Source organism: Callithrix jacchus, chromosome 4, assembly GCF_049354715.1.
Source record: "Callithrix jacchus isolate 240 chromosome 4, calJac240_pri, whole genome shotgun sequence".
NCBI lineage: Eukaryota > Metazoa > Chordata > Mammalia > Primates > Cebidae > Callithrix > Callithrix jacchus.
Window position 1 is genome coordinate 166,458,315 of NC_133505.1, and position 15,178 is coordinate 166,473,492.

Below are 15,178 nucleotides of genomic sequence, written 5' to 3' on the forward strand. Positions count from 1 at the left end.
AGAGGGTAATAACTAACTGTGGCAAGTGCTCCAAGGTCAGCTAGCGCTTTGAGAGAGTTATACAGACACCCAAGTCAGGCTTCGTCAACCCAACAGTCTAGACTAGCATTCTGGCTGACAACGCAGTGAACACAGCTTTCGAAATCACACCAGTCACACTTTAAATGATCTTTCCTAATCTTCTCTCTCAGGAACACAGCTGCCCCTTACACTGCAATATGAGGAAAACATTTCCTATTGATCCATTAAAAGGAGAAGGAGAAAGAAAGGAAGAGGAAAATGAAGGGGAAGAGGAAGGAAAAAAGAGAGAGATGAAACGTGGCCAGCATAACCAAACACCATCTCAAACTAAAAATACAAAAAATGAGCTGGGCTGTGGGGGCACACACCTGTCATCCCAGCTACCCCAAAAGCTGAGGCATGAGGTTCGCTGGAATCTGGGAGGCAGAGGCTGCAGAGAGCCGAGATTGTCCTACTACACTCCAGCCTGGGGACAGAGTAAGATCCTGTCTCAAAAAAAAAAGAGAGATGAAAGAAAAGAAAGGATTCCGGACGTCACAGAATGGAGTGGCCAATGGCCTACAGAGCAGCATGCCCAAGTTTTGTCGTGACCACCGCGATCCATACCTCACCCACGACTCTCCATCTGTGGGAAAGACGCACTGCAGTGGCAGGAAACAGGAAGAGAATGTGAAAGACAACTGTCAGAAATGGATGGAAGAGCCAGCTCGGAGCCTGATTGACAAAACAACAGCTGCATTTCAACAAGGAAAGACACCTCCATTCTCTGCTCCTCCTCCTGCACGGGCGATGACACCATCTCTCCCGTCTTCTGGGACCTCCTCGCCCTGGTATGATGCCAGCACCCCCTATGGGGGGCCTTCCCATGATGCCAATGATTGGCCCTCCTCCTCCCAGGATGCCAGTGGGACCTGCTCCTGGAACGAGGCCACCCATGGGAGGCCACATGCCAGTGATGCCTGCGCGCCCAATTGACGAGACCTCCTGCCCGTCCCATGATGGTGCCCACTCAGCTTGGAATGACTGGACCAGACAGGATAGAGGGGAGGTCTCATTATATCAGTTTTATGTTACCTGTTCTGCTTCACAGGAGATCATGCTGCTGTGATGTGGGTTTTCTAAACAGCCTAAGGAAGACTTGCTCCCCGGTCCTATCAGAGAGTAGTTTTGGAGGGGAGAAGTGGACAACAAAGTTTTCATTTGTACTGGGAAGTGTGATAATAAAATCGTCGACTCTTTTAATTAAAAGTATATTCCCTTTTTCCTCCCCTCTGTATTCTCTGTGTATTATAAAAGTAATGGAACATTCCAAACAAAAAAAAAGAAAGAAAGGAATGGAAGAAGGTTAAAAGGAAGGAAAGAAGGAAGGGAGAGAGGTGAGTAAGAGGAGAGAAAGGGAGAGAGGGAAGAAGGATGGAGGAAAGCAAGGACGGTGGGGAAGGAAGACAGCTCTGAGATGCAAGTTGAGTAACTACTCTCAGCTCACACCCTCCAATGGCTCCCATCTCACTCAGAGCAAAAGCCAGGGGCCCTCCAGAGGCCAACAAGGCCTAAGAGAACCACTTCCCTGGACAATCACACCTCAAGGCCTGAGAGGGGATGTTCTTCCCTAGATATCTGCATGTCTCACCCCAGCTTCCTTCAAGCATTCACTCAAATGACACCTTCAGGGAGGCCTACCTTGCACCCTTCTGACAATGCCCCTCCTCTCACTGCCTAGCTCAGCTCTGCTCCGTAGCACCCTCCCCCTCTCCGGTATTCAGTCATTTTCTCATTTATTATGCTTCCTGCCTGCTCACCCAATGTCAACTAGAATGCAAGCTTCTTGAGGGCAGGCGTTATTTAATGTTTTGCTCATTGCTCTATCACCAGCAAGTTAAATTATGCCTGGCATGTTATAGTCGATCAACAAATACTTATTGAATAAATGAATGAATGAACATTTTGGCAACAGCCTTATGATAATACCACAAGGGACCTCTATCTTATGATGTTACCTCCATGCCGGCCAAGGACAGTACACAAATGTGCAGTTAATAACTATGTTAAAATAGTTTTTTTAAATACATTAAATATCTCTCAGCTGGGCGAGATGGCACCTGCCTGTAATTCCAACACTTTGGGAGGCCAAGGCAGGAAGATTGCTTGAGCCCAGGAGTTTGAGAGTAGCCTGGGCAACGTGGCGAGACCCCATCTCACCATACATATATATGTGTGTGGAGAGAGAGGAGAGTACTTACTTAGTGAGTAGGGCCAGGCATTGTGTTAAGTGCGGTCCATGAATTATTTGTTTAATTATTGCCACAAGCCTGTCAAGGGCATCTTTATCCCAAGAACACAGCTTTAGAAATCACACAAGTCACACTTGAAATAATCTTCCTAATCTTATCTCTCAACTCTCAGAACATAGCTGACCCTTTCACTGCAATTTAAGGAAAACATTTCCTGTTGATTCACCAGAAGGGGAAGGAGAAAGCAAGGGAGAGGAAAATGAAGGGGAAGAAGAAGAAAAAAAGGGAGCGAGATGAAGCCTGGCCAACATAGTGAAACCCCATCTTTACTATAAATACGAAAAATTAGCTGGGCTGTGGTGGCACACACCTGTAGTCCCAGCTACCCCAGAGGCTGAGGCATGAGAATCACTGGAACATGTTACAGATGAGGAAACTGAGGCAGAGAGGTCAGGCAATCTGCCAGCGGTTACATGGCTGGCAAGAGGAAGAGCCAGGGTCGGAGCTGGGTTCAAATCAGGCCCGCCGCCCAAGCTCTCAGCTACGTTCTTCTCCCCAGCTTTTCAGTGAACGGAGGTCTGCAAAAGGCCCGCAATGACTCAGTGCTCATGCGAAGCAGTCCAATGGTCTGCCCCATTCAAGAATAATTTCTAGAGCATCTAACAAAATCCAGAGAACAGACAGAATTTATCATCATCCTAACAAAGAGGAGGAAGCCCATGTTGAAGGTGGGAAGAGAGCAAACTCACGGATTACCGTGTGGGGTACTAGGCAGCCATGCTTCAGACAAACTCCTATCACCGTTATCTCCTAATTTACATCAGTATTAGTCAGCGGAGCTTGGGGTTTTACTCTGACAATTATCCAAAGTAAAATTACAGCATATGTTGCAAATTACGGACAGGTCCCCCCTTCTTGTGGATGAACTGGGTTGAGGCAGGGTCTGTAGAACAAATTACAATGTGGCATTCATTCCACAGGAGGTGGCCCGGGATGGCAGCCAGAGGCAGGGCCATCGTTCCCCAGGGCATGGTTCCTCAACACACAAATGGACACTTGAAGTCCAAGCTGTAGGCCACTAGGATACCCACGATGATTCTTAGCAGGCAAGTGTTTTTAAATGAATTTTATGAAATGCTATTTGTAGTTGTTTTTTAATCTTAGTAAAGAGCCAGAAATGTCTTTAAACATTTTAACTTTTCAGAAGCTTAAATACATTGACCCAATCATGCAGCGTGCTTAGCAACGAGTCTGTAGAGTGACAGTTGGGCTTTGGAAGGGGCTACCTTATGTTACACTCCCTGATGATCGTGAGATGTCTGTTTAGACAACGCCTTGTTATTCATAATAAAGCCATCAGCGTATGGGGTAATGCTTTCTAGTCTGTTTTCTTCAACTAAAAATATATGTCACCTTAACTGAGGAAAACAGTGGCTAAAATAAAATGTGAGAAGGAAACACTCAAGGAAAGAGCCATTAGTGTCTAAGTATTCCCCGTCTTAAATAGACATGTGCTGGGTGTCGAGCCTCGCAATGAGCTTTCAGGACACAAAAGTGAAGAAGGGCCCCATTCCCATCCTGAGACACGTGATGCGTGTGGAGAAAGCAGTCCTAGAAGCAGATTAAACCAGTAAGTACCAGAAAAGGGGGGGAGCAGAGGGAGCGATCAATTTGGCCTTGGACTTGAAAAAGAGGCACCGCTACACTGAATCTTGGAGAATAAGGGGATTTTCCCAGACAGAAGGCACAAGTGAGAATTATAACCTACACAAATCGGATTATCTTCTTGTGGGAAGAAACTCCTCGGCAGGAAGTGGAGGAAATAAAACAAATACGCACCATGATGACGGTATTTGCACGGCCAGCACCCTACTGCTCCTTCACATGTCTGAAAACTGACTGTGGCATCCTGGTAACCTAAGTCAGAACAAAGGATTCAGAAACAGAACTTGAAGCGTGAGTTCTTGCCTTAGGAGATGTTTTCTAGGTGGGTCAGAGAAAGGAGAACTATAGCAGTGCATTCAAATTGGCATATGATAACTCAACCCGGGCAGATTGCGGCAGCATGTGCAGGACTGTGTATGTAAGTTACATACTCTACTTAAACGTATCAGGCAAGACACATGGAAAGACTGTTTTTCCATGGTCTCCACTTGCAAAAGGTCATAGCAGCATCTAAGGCAGGTTTCAAGTGGGTTTTAGTCTGGGTTGTTGGAGGCCAGAGCCAAGGCCAGCTTCCTGGATGGTGGAACCTGTGCAGATGCATGGGGACCGTGCCCTGAAGATCCTCGCTTTATCACAAATACTTATTGAATAAATGAACGAATGAACACTTGGCACCATCTGGGAAGCCTTAATAATGTTATCTTTGAACTTGTGTTTTGGACATGAAGTCCAACAGGACACAGAACAAATGAATAAGCAGAGGAGACAGTCACAATGCCCATGTCTGCAGTACTCACATTCGTGGCATTGGCGATGCCCAGGAGCACAGAATTCCCGTGGCCCATGAGGAGTGGCATTCAGTGACACCCAAACCAAGTACACAGGCAAGCAGGTCGCATCTGTGACAGAGTGACAGGGCACTGGCAGCTCCAAGAGCCACACTCTGCTTTTGATCTAGAACCTGTTTCCAAAGTAACGAAAGGAACGCAAAAGACCAAGGAACCCTATCATGTTCGCTATGACTCATGTTATTTTGTATTAACCAACCAGCTATGCAGAAAGTAGTGATGCAGAAGGAAAAGGAAACAGAGGGCTCCACATCATTCCTTGTCCTTTCCGTCCTCCCTTACTCATCAGTAAGCCAAGGTGGAGTGTCATAGAATGTGCATATATCAGGGAGGAATAAAAACAGGTGAATTAGTGCTGTGTGGTGTTTCCACCCTTCTGGTAGAAACAAAATACACCTGTGCAATCTACAAATTATGCATTGTGTCATTATGGGTGAGTCCCATATGAGTTAAATGCTCTTATATTTGCCTTGAAAACTAGCACTGGGGCCAGATGTGGTGGCTCACACCTGTAATCCCAACACTTTGGGAGGCTGAAGCGGATGGATCACCTGAAGTCAGGAGTTCGAGACCAGCCTGGCCAACATGGTGAAATCCCATCTCCACTAAAAATACAAAAGTTAGCTGGGTGTGGTGGCACATGCCTGTAGTCCTAGCTACTCAGGAGGCTGAGGCAAGAGAATTATTTGAACCCAGGAGGCAGAGGTTGCAATGAGACGAGGTTGCGCCACTGCATTCCAACCTGGGTGACAGAGTGAGGCTCCATCTCAAAAAAATAAAAGAAAACTAGCACTGCCCAACATGAAGATGAACGTTAAAATTAATGCCAGCAATTTAAAATTTAAATGATCTTTCCTTAGAATGCCATTAAATAGCAACCAAAAATACTGCGAAAAGCTAAAAGAGGCTGCGAAAATAGGATAAAGGTCTATTTTCGTTACCTTTAATAGCAGTTTTTTCTGCTTTTTGAACAAGGGACAACACATTTTAATTTTGCACTGTGCCTTGCAAATTATGTTCACAGCTCTGGTGTGAATCCATGGTTTTCAATATATATAAACATAGAAATACATATAGCTACATTTGTCTGATATATGTATATCTAGATCTATACATATGTATATCCATATATATATGTTTATATTTTCCTATATGTATACTACACATGCAAATATCTGTAGGTATGGGTATATGTATAATGTATATCTATACACATACATTATATCTATATATCTATATAGAGATTTAGCTCTGCCCATCAAAAAGGCCCGGGAGCAATGATTCTCCAATAGCCATGAGCTCACCCGAAACCACTCCACACTACATAGACCCAGGCTCTGAGGAGAAATGGCTGATTTGGGAACAGGGAAAATACAATCTGAAATTCTAACATGTCGTGCCAGAAATTATTGATGGGCATATCAAAAGGCCGTAAAAGACATCTTGAAGTAGTTCCCACTGACCGAATCTGAAACAATTTGAGGATCAAAATAACCTATTAAAAGAAATAGAAATTCGTCAGTCCATACTTATATAAATAAATTGAAAGTTTGAGAATAAACATAACACATAGTCTCAAAGTACCGCCTCACTAAAGTCCTATTAGTTAGAAAGAGAAAGAGAATATGTTTCCAGTGGGGAAATCTGGCAGATACCAGGAGAATCAAGTGATCGAAGCTAACATCACTGATCATGGACAATTCAACATGGTGTGCCATCTGATCATGGACAATTCAACACGGTGTGCCATCTGATCATGGACAATTCAACACGGTGTGCCATCTGATAGCATGCAATGATATTTCTTCCAAATATGCGTAACTTGAATCTAATATTACAAAATTCAGACAATCACAAATTGAGGGACATGCTACAAAATAAAATAATGCGTGCAGTCTCAAAAGTATCCAGGTAACAGAAGACAAGGAAAGTCTGTGGAGCCAGTCCAGTTTGAAGGGTGGTAGGAGAGATGATAAGTAAATGCACTGCGTGGTTTTGGACTGGGTTTTGCTGTAAAGAGCACTATTGGAACAATTGGTGAAACCTGAATGGTATCTGAGGATTACAAGATGGTAACGTATCAACGGAAATTACCTGATTTTATGGCCATATGGTGGCTATGTAGGAGCATGGCCTTGTTTGCTGGAAATGCACATAAAATATTCAACGGTGAAGAGGCATCACATCAGCAACTTACACCCAAATGACTCTGGAAACACTAAGGTTCTTGTACTATAATTGCAACTTTTATGTAAATTTGAGATTGTCCCAGAATAAAAAGAATTGAAAAGTTTCATAATGAAAATAAAGTAAAAGACAGTTCTCAGTGAGCAAAAAAAAAAGTTCTGGGTAGAGCCCTACTTGGTGGTTCACACCTGTAATCCCAGCTCCTCAGGAAGTTAAAGCAGGGGGATCTCTTGAGCCCAAGAGTTCAAGACCAGCCTGGGCAACATAGTGAGACTCCGCTTTATTTTTTAAAAAGTTCTGGGTAATATGCACCTTAGGAGAACTCCTTTAACACCGTTCCAACACCCTGAACCCACTCTGCTTTTAGGTAAATCCTGCTACATGAAAGGGAGAAAAGTGTAGAAATACTACCACCTACTGGTTATGGAACGAACATATTTAAGTTAACAGAAAAAAGGAATTCCGAGATTTACTTGAACAATGGAACATAGAGCTTTTTAGGGACACTGGCCTTGTGAATTGTTGGAGAGCAAAGGAAACCGAGGTCTTTTAATATTGAGGCGTGCCTAAGAATTAGATCTGAAACTCAGAGCAGATGACAGATGGCTTTTCGATTTTCAGATGAGTCCCAGGGCACACTTTAGAATGGGGAGGTTAAGAGAAGGGGTTCTTCTAGAGGGTATAAGAACAAAACAATTTTTCATTCCCCACCCCAACCTTGGCAGCCCTGGAGAAGATGAATTCCCCAGAAAGAGAAGGAATGGGAGTAGGTACTGGGCCAGGACTCAAGGAGGGAGAATACTGCTGGCAAGGCCTAAGCTAATTCATGGGGCAACTCAGTAAGACCCAGAAGAGGAAGAACATCCTCTTTCTCTGAGCAGGCGCAGCTCTATGGGTGAAGTTTCCAACCTTACCTGGAGCTGAGTTCAGTTAGAGAGCAGAGTGAAATGCAGGGGTAGAAGAAGCAGTGGAAAGGTTCTGGAAGTTCACTGGGTCCCCAAGCAGGCCATTCCTGCCTGGCACTGTAGCAACCGAGAGGGTGGCCAGAGGTGCGGGGTTCAGAGGGAGTGGGCAATGCCGCAGGGAGAAGGAAGTCTCCAGCTGAAATTTGTAAAAATTTGAACTGAGTGAGAAGTCTCCTGGCCAGAACCTGGGGGAGGATGAGAATCTGGTGTGCAGACTCCACAGGCGGGGAAAGAACCAAAGCCCTTTTCTTTACAGCTAGGGGATGGGTACACTGGGGCAAGTTCTGAAGCCCTGCTTGGGCTGTTGGCAGGGGCGTGGTGGGAGTGAAACCGGCCCTTCAGATTGCATGGGAGCTGAGTGAGGCCTGCGACTGCCAGCTTTCCTCGACTTCCTTGACAACCTGCATGGCTCAGTAGAGGCAGTCATAATCCTCCTAGGTACACAGCTCACCTGGGAACCTCACCCCCAACCCCCACAGCAGCTGCAGCAGGACCCACCCAAGGAGAGTCTGAGCCCAGACAGGCCTAGCCCTGCCCCGACCTGATGGGCCTTGCCTACCCACCCTGGTAGCTAAACACAAATGGCGTATACTCTTGGGAGTTCTAGGGTCCCACCCCCTGCCAGTTCCTCTCCGTATACCATAGCTGATGCTCTCCAGAAAGCACCACCTCCCAGCGACCAACCAGCACAAAAATAGAATATTAAACCACCAATGCTAAGAACCCATTTCACCCGCCTGCCACCTCCACCAGAGCAGGTGCTGGTATCCACAGCTGAGAGACCCATAAACGGTTCACATCACAGGAGTCTGTGCAGACAACCTCCAGTACCAGCCAGACCAGGTGGACCTGCTGAGTGGCTAGACCCAGAAGAGAGATAACAATTACTGTAGCTCAGCTCACAGGAAGCCGCATCTATAGATAAAGAGGGAGAGTACTACATTAAGGGAATGCCCCATGGAACAAAAGAATCTGAACAACAGCCTTCAGCCCTAGACCTTCCCTCTGACAGAACCTACCCAAATGAGAAGGAACCATAAAACCAACTCTGGTAATATGACAAAACAAGGCTCTTTAACACCTCCAAAAAATCACACCAGCTCAGCAGCAATGGATCCAAACCAAGAAGAAATCCATGATTTACCTGAAAAATAATTCAGGGGGTTGGTTAGGGACCAGAGAAAGGTGAAGCCTAATGCAAGGAAACCCAAAAAACAATACAAGAAGTGAAGGGAGAAATAGCCAAAGAAATAGACAGAATAAAGAAGAACAATCAAAACTTCCAGAAACATTGGACACACTTACAGAAATGCAAAATGCTCTGGAAAGTCTCAGCGACAGAATTGAACAAGTAGAAGAAAGAAATTCAGAGCTTAAAGACAAGGTCGTTGAATTAACCTAATTCAATAAAGACGAAGCAAAAACAATAAGAAGATATGAACAAATCTTCCACAAAGACTGGGATTATCTTAAATGACCAAACCTAAGAATAGTCGGTGTTCCTGAAGAAGAAGACGATTCTAAACACTTGGAAAACATATTTGTGGGAATAATCAAGGAAAACGTCCCCAGCCTTGCTAGAGACCCAGCCATCCAAAGAACACCTGGGAAATTTACCATAAAAAGATCATCACCTAGGCATTTTGTCAACGGGTTATCTAAAGTTAAGTTGAAGGAAAGAAAAGAGCTGTGAGACAAGAGCACCAGGTAACCTATTAGGGAAAATGTATCAGATTAACAGCAGATTTCTCAGCAGAAATCCTACAAGCTAGAAGGGATTGGGGCCCTATCTTCAGCCTTCTCAAACAAAACAGTTATCAGACAAGAATTTTGAATCCAGTGAAACTAAGCATCATTTTATGAAGGAAAGATACAGTCTTTTGTAGACAAAAGCTGAGAGAATCGCCACTACCAAACCACCACTACAAGAACTGCTTAAAGGCACTCTAAATCTTGAAACAAATTCAGGAAACACATCAAAAGAGAACATCTTTAAAGCATAAATCACACAGAACCTATAAAACAAAAATGCAAGTTAAAAAGCGAAAACAAAAACCAAAAAAATACAAGGTATACAGGCAACAGATAGCATGATGAATGGAATGGCACCTCACGCCTCACTACTAACATTGTAAATGGCCTAAATGCTCCACTTAGAAGATACAGAACTGCAGAATAGACGAATAACTTACCAACCAACTCTCTGCTGCCTTCAGGAGACTCACCTAACACATCAAGATTCACATAAAGTAAAGGGATGGAAAAAAGCGTTTTATGCAAATGGACATCGAAAGTGAGCAAGGGTAGCTATTCTTACATCAGACAAAACAAACTTTAAAGCAACAGCAGTTTTAAAAAAAGTCAAAGAGGGACATTATATAATGGTAAAAGGCCTTGTCCAACAGGAAAATATTACAATTCTAAACATATGTGCATCTAACAGTGGAGCTCTCAAATGTATAAAACAATTACTACTAGACCTAAGAAATGAGATAGACAATATGAACAGACACTTTACAAAAGAAGACATACATGAGGCCAAGAAACATATGAAAAAATGCTCATCATCACTGGTCATTAGAGAAATGCAAATCAAAACCACATTGAGATACCATCTCACGCCAGTTAGAATGGCGATCATTAAAAAGTCTGGAGATAACAGATGCTGGAGGGGATGTGGAGAAATAGGAACACTTTTACATTGTTGGTGGGAGTGTAAATTAGTTCAACAATTGTGGAAGACAGTGTGGCAATTCCTCAAGGACCTAGAAATAGAAATTCCATTTGACCCAGCAATCCCATTACTGGGTATATATCTAAAAGATTATAAATCGTTCTACTATAAGGACACATGCACACGAATGTTCATTGCAGCACTGTTTACAATAGTGAAAACCTGGAAACAACCCAAATGCCCATCGATGATAGACTGGACAAGGAAAATGTGGCACATATACACCATGGAATATTATGCAGCCATCAAAAACGATGAGTTCGTGTCCTTTGTAGGGACATGGATGAACCTGGAGACCATTATTCTCAGCAAACTGACACAAGAACAGAAAATGAAATACCGCATGTTCTCACTCATAGGCAGGGGTTGAACAACGAGAACACATGGACACAGGGAGGGGAGCATCACACACTAGGGTCTGTTGTTGGGAGCCAAGGGAGGGATGACAGGGTGGGGTGGGGAGGTCAGGGAGAGATAACGTGGGGAGAAATGCCAGATAGAGGTGAAGGGGAGGAAGGCAGCAAATCACACTGCCACATGTGTACCAATGCAACTATTTTGCATGTTCTTCACATGTACCCCAAAACCTAAAATGCAATTTAAAAAAAAGAAATGAGATAGACAGCAACACAATAATATTGGGAGACTTGAATACTCCACTGACAGCACTAGACAGGTCGTCAAGACAGAAAGTCAACGAAGAAGCAATGGATTTAAACTATACCTTGGAATAAATGGACTTAACAAATCTATATCAAACATTTCATCCAACAACTGCAGAATATACATTCTATTCAACTGTGCATGGAACTTCCTCCAAGATAGACAATATGATGGGCCATAAAATGAGCCTCAATAAATTTAAGAAAATTGAAATTATATTAAGCACCCTCTCAGACCACAGTGGAATAAAACTGGAAATCAACTCCAAAAAGAACCTTTGAAACCATGCAAATACATGGAAATTAAATAACCTGCTCCTGAATGAGCATTGAGTCAAAAACAAAATCAAGATGAAAATTTAAAAATTCTTTGAACTAAACAACAATCATGACACAACCTATCAAAATCTCCGGGGTACAGCTAAGTGGTGCTGAGAGAAAATTTCCTATCTCTAAATGCCTACATCAAAACACTGAAAGAACACTAACTGACACTAAAGTTACACCTCAAGGAACTAGGGAAACAAGAACCAACCAAACCCAAACCCAGCAGAAGAAAGAAAACGAAATCAGAGCAGAACTAAATGAAATTGAAACAAAAAAAACCCACAAAAGATAAATAAAACCAAAAGCTGGTTCTTTGAAAAGATAAATAAAATTGATAGACCATTAGCAAGATTAACCAGGAAAAGAAGGGAGAAAATCCAAATAACCTCATTAAGAAACAAAATGGGAGATATTACAACTGACACCCCTGAAATACAAAAGATCATTCAAGGCTACTATGAACACCTTTACACACATAACTTAGAAAACTTGAAAGAGATGAATAAATTTCTGAAAAAATACAACCCTTCTAGCTTAAACTAGGAATAATTAGATACCCTGAACAATAGCAAGCAGTAAGATTGAAATAATAAAAACTTACCAACAGCAAAAAAAAAGTCCAGGACCAGACAGATTCACAGCAGAAATCTACCATTCAAAGAAGAAGTGGTACCAATCCTTTTGACACTATTTCACAAGATAGAGAAAGAGGGAACCCTTCCTAATTCATTCTATGAAGCCAGCATCACCCTAATACCAAAACCAGAAAAGGACATAACCAAAAAAAGAAAACTACAGACCAATATTCCTGATGAACACAGATGCTAAAATCCTTAACAAAATATGAGCTGAATCTAACAACATATCAAAAAGATAATCATCCATGATCAAGTGGGTTTTATACCAGGGATGCAGGGGTGGTTTAACACATGCAAGTCAATAAATGCAATACACCACATAAACAGAATTAAAAACAAAAATCACACAATCATCTCAATTAATGCAGAAAAAGCATCTAACAAAATGCAGAATCTTTTTTTTCTTTCTATTTTCTGAGACAGTCTCGCACTGTCGCCCGGGCTGGAGTGCAATGGTGCAATCTCGTCTCACTGAAACCTCTGCCTCCCAAGTTCAAGCTCTATTTTAAGAGCAAAAGAATGACCCTGGACAGTTTCAAGCAGAAGAATGCATAACTGTATGATTCGCTGGGTTGCTATATAAGGAATGAGTTAAAGGGAGGCAGGATTGGGAGCTGGAAGACCATTTAGGGGGCTTTCGGAGAAGTGCAGGTGAGAGAGTATAGGGAGGAGAAGGTTATATTTTGGACATAGACTTGCTGCTAAATTGGATAAAGGAAGGGAGAGAAAGAGATGACTTAAGAGTAACCTAACTTCTGAGTTCAAGCAATTAGGTGCTACCGTTCACTGAGGGGAAAGACGTGGAGATGAGCAGATTTGGGAACTGGCAGAATCCAGAGTTCTTCTGAAGCAACAGAGTTTTGAATAGTGGTTTTTGTTTTGTTTTGTTTTGTTTTTTTGAGATGGAGTCTCGCTCTGTCACCCAGGCTGGAGTGCAGTGGCACGATCTCTGCACTGCAACCTCTGCCTCCCTGGTTCAAGCGATTCTCCTGCCTCAGCCTCCTGAGTAGCTGGGATTACAGGTGTGCACCATCATGCCTGGCTAATTTTTGTATTTTTAGTAGAGACAGGGTCTCACCATGTTGGCCAGGCTGGTCTCAAACTCCTGACCTCATGATCCACCCGCCTCAGCCTCCCAAAGTGCTGGGATTACAGGCGTGAGCTGCACCCAGCTTGAATGCTTCTTAACCACGCCAGTGGAGCAGTCAGATAGGGTGTATGCACTGCTAAGTCCAGAGAGTGGAGGCTGGAGCTGGAATTGTAATGAGGAAGTATTAGGTACTCTTTTGACTGCAAGAAACAAAAAGTCAACTCAAGTAGCTTAAGCAAAATAAGTAACTTAACAAACATCAAATACAATAATATTAGTGAAATTTCCGCTCACATAACCGGTAAACCCAAAGATGGGCTTCAGGTCGGCTAGACCCAGAGACTCATATGATGCCATGGACTGTGGCTCTCTCAGTTGCTTGGCTCCTCCCTCCTTTATGCACTGGATGAGGTGGCACCATCTCATAGGTCCTCTACACAGGAGTCTGGAGAAAGGGGAAAACTCTTTTCTACTGATCATGTGCTGAGGCTTCAGGACAATTCTCATTGGCACAATTTGAGTCATGAGCCCATCTCTGAACTTACCATGCATCCAAAAAATAAAAGAACATGACTAGTCTGGGTTGTGAGCCAACACAATGGGTCAAACTGGGGAGAGGAAGCTGCAGAGCACAGAGATAACCAACCTTACCAAACCCTGATGAAGGGAAAAGAATTTGCTCCCCCAAAGAATAAGCAGAGGACTTTATCAGATGGCAGAATGGCTGCTAGATGATGAGTAATGTTCGTCATTGCAACAAGCAAATCCCAACATTTCTATGTCTGAACACACTAACATGTGACTTCCTGCTCACATAATTTTTCTTTTTTGAGTCAGGGTCTTGCTTTGTCACCCAGGCTGGAGGACAGTGGCATGATCGCAACTCACTGCAGCTTGGATCTTCCAGGCTCAAGACAACCTCCCCCGTCTGCCTCCCAGGAGTTGGAACCACAGGCATGAGCCACCATACCCAACCCCTCACACAATCTGTGTGTTCTTAATCAGGCAGCTTTCTCTGAAGCAGTGATTTGAGGAAACAGGTTTCTTCTCTTCTGTATCTGTGCCAGCTTCAGCAAGTGGCTACTGAATTAGTAACACTAAGCCAGGCATGGTGGCTTATGCCTGTAATCCTAGCACTTTGGGAGGCTAAGGAAGGCAGATTGTTTGAGCTCAGGAGTTCGAGACCAGCCTGGGAAACTTGATAAAAATCCCATCTCTAAGTAAAAAACAAAATAAAAAATAACAATAATAATAATAAAATAAAATAGTAGCACTCATTCCTCTCAAGCCAGCAGAAGTGGGTGAAGAAGGTTAAGAAGACACACCCATTTCTCCACCATCTCTGGTCACATACAGAACTAGCCATAGGGCCCTACCGTACATAGGGAAGTCTTGCAAAAGTCATACCTGGCTGAGCCACCATTCCCAGCAGCCACTCTGAACAATGGGAGGGTAACCCAAGCTGTTGGTGGACAGCAGCCATGTCTCCCACAGGTGTTGAGCAGACAAGGAGCAGATGTCCATCTCCAGCATCCATCCAGCAGTCCCGCGCAGGAGAGAGAGTGATCAACGTGGGCTTACTCCATGCTTTTCTGGGCTGGTCTCTCTCACAATGAAGCTCCATGTTTATGATTCTTGGCCCTAGGTGTGTATTAGAATCACCTGTTGCCAGGCATAATGGCTTATGCCTGTAATCCCAAGATTTTGGAGGCCGAGGCAGGAGGATCGCTTGAGCTGAGTTCAAGACCAGTCTGGGCAACATAGAGAAACCTCGTCTCTACTAACATTTAAAAAAAAAAAAAAAAAATCA

The 15,178-nt window shown here is 43.5% G+C and overlaps 1 pseudogene; it reads left to right on the forward strand.

Annotated features, from left to right (window-relative positions):
• Positions 1-449: 449 nt before the first annotated feature.
• LOC100388437 (uncharacterized) lies at positions 450-3,878 on the forward strand (annotated as a pseudogene).
• The last annotated feature ends 11,300 nt before the right edge of the window (positions 3,879-15,178 follow it).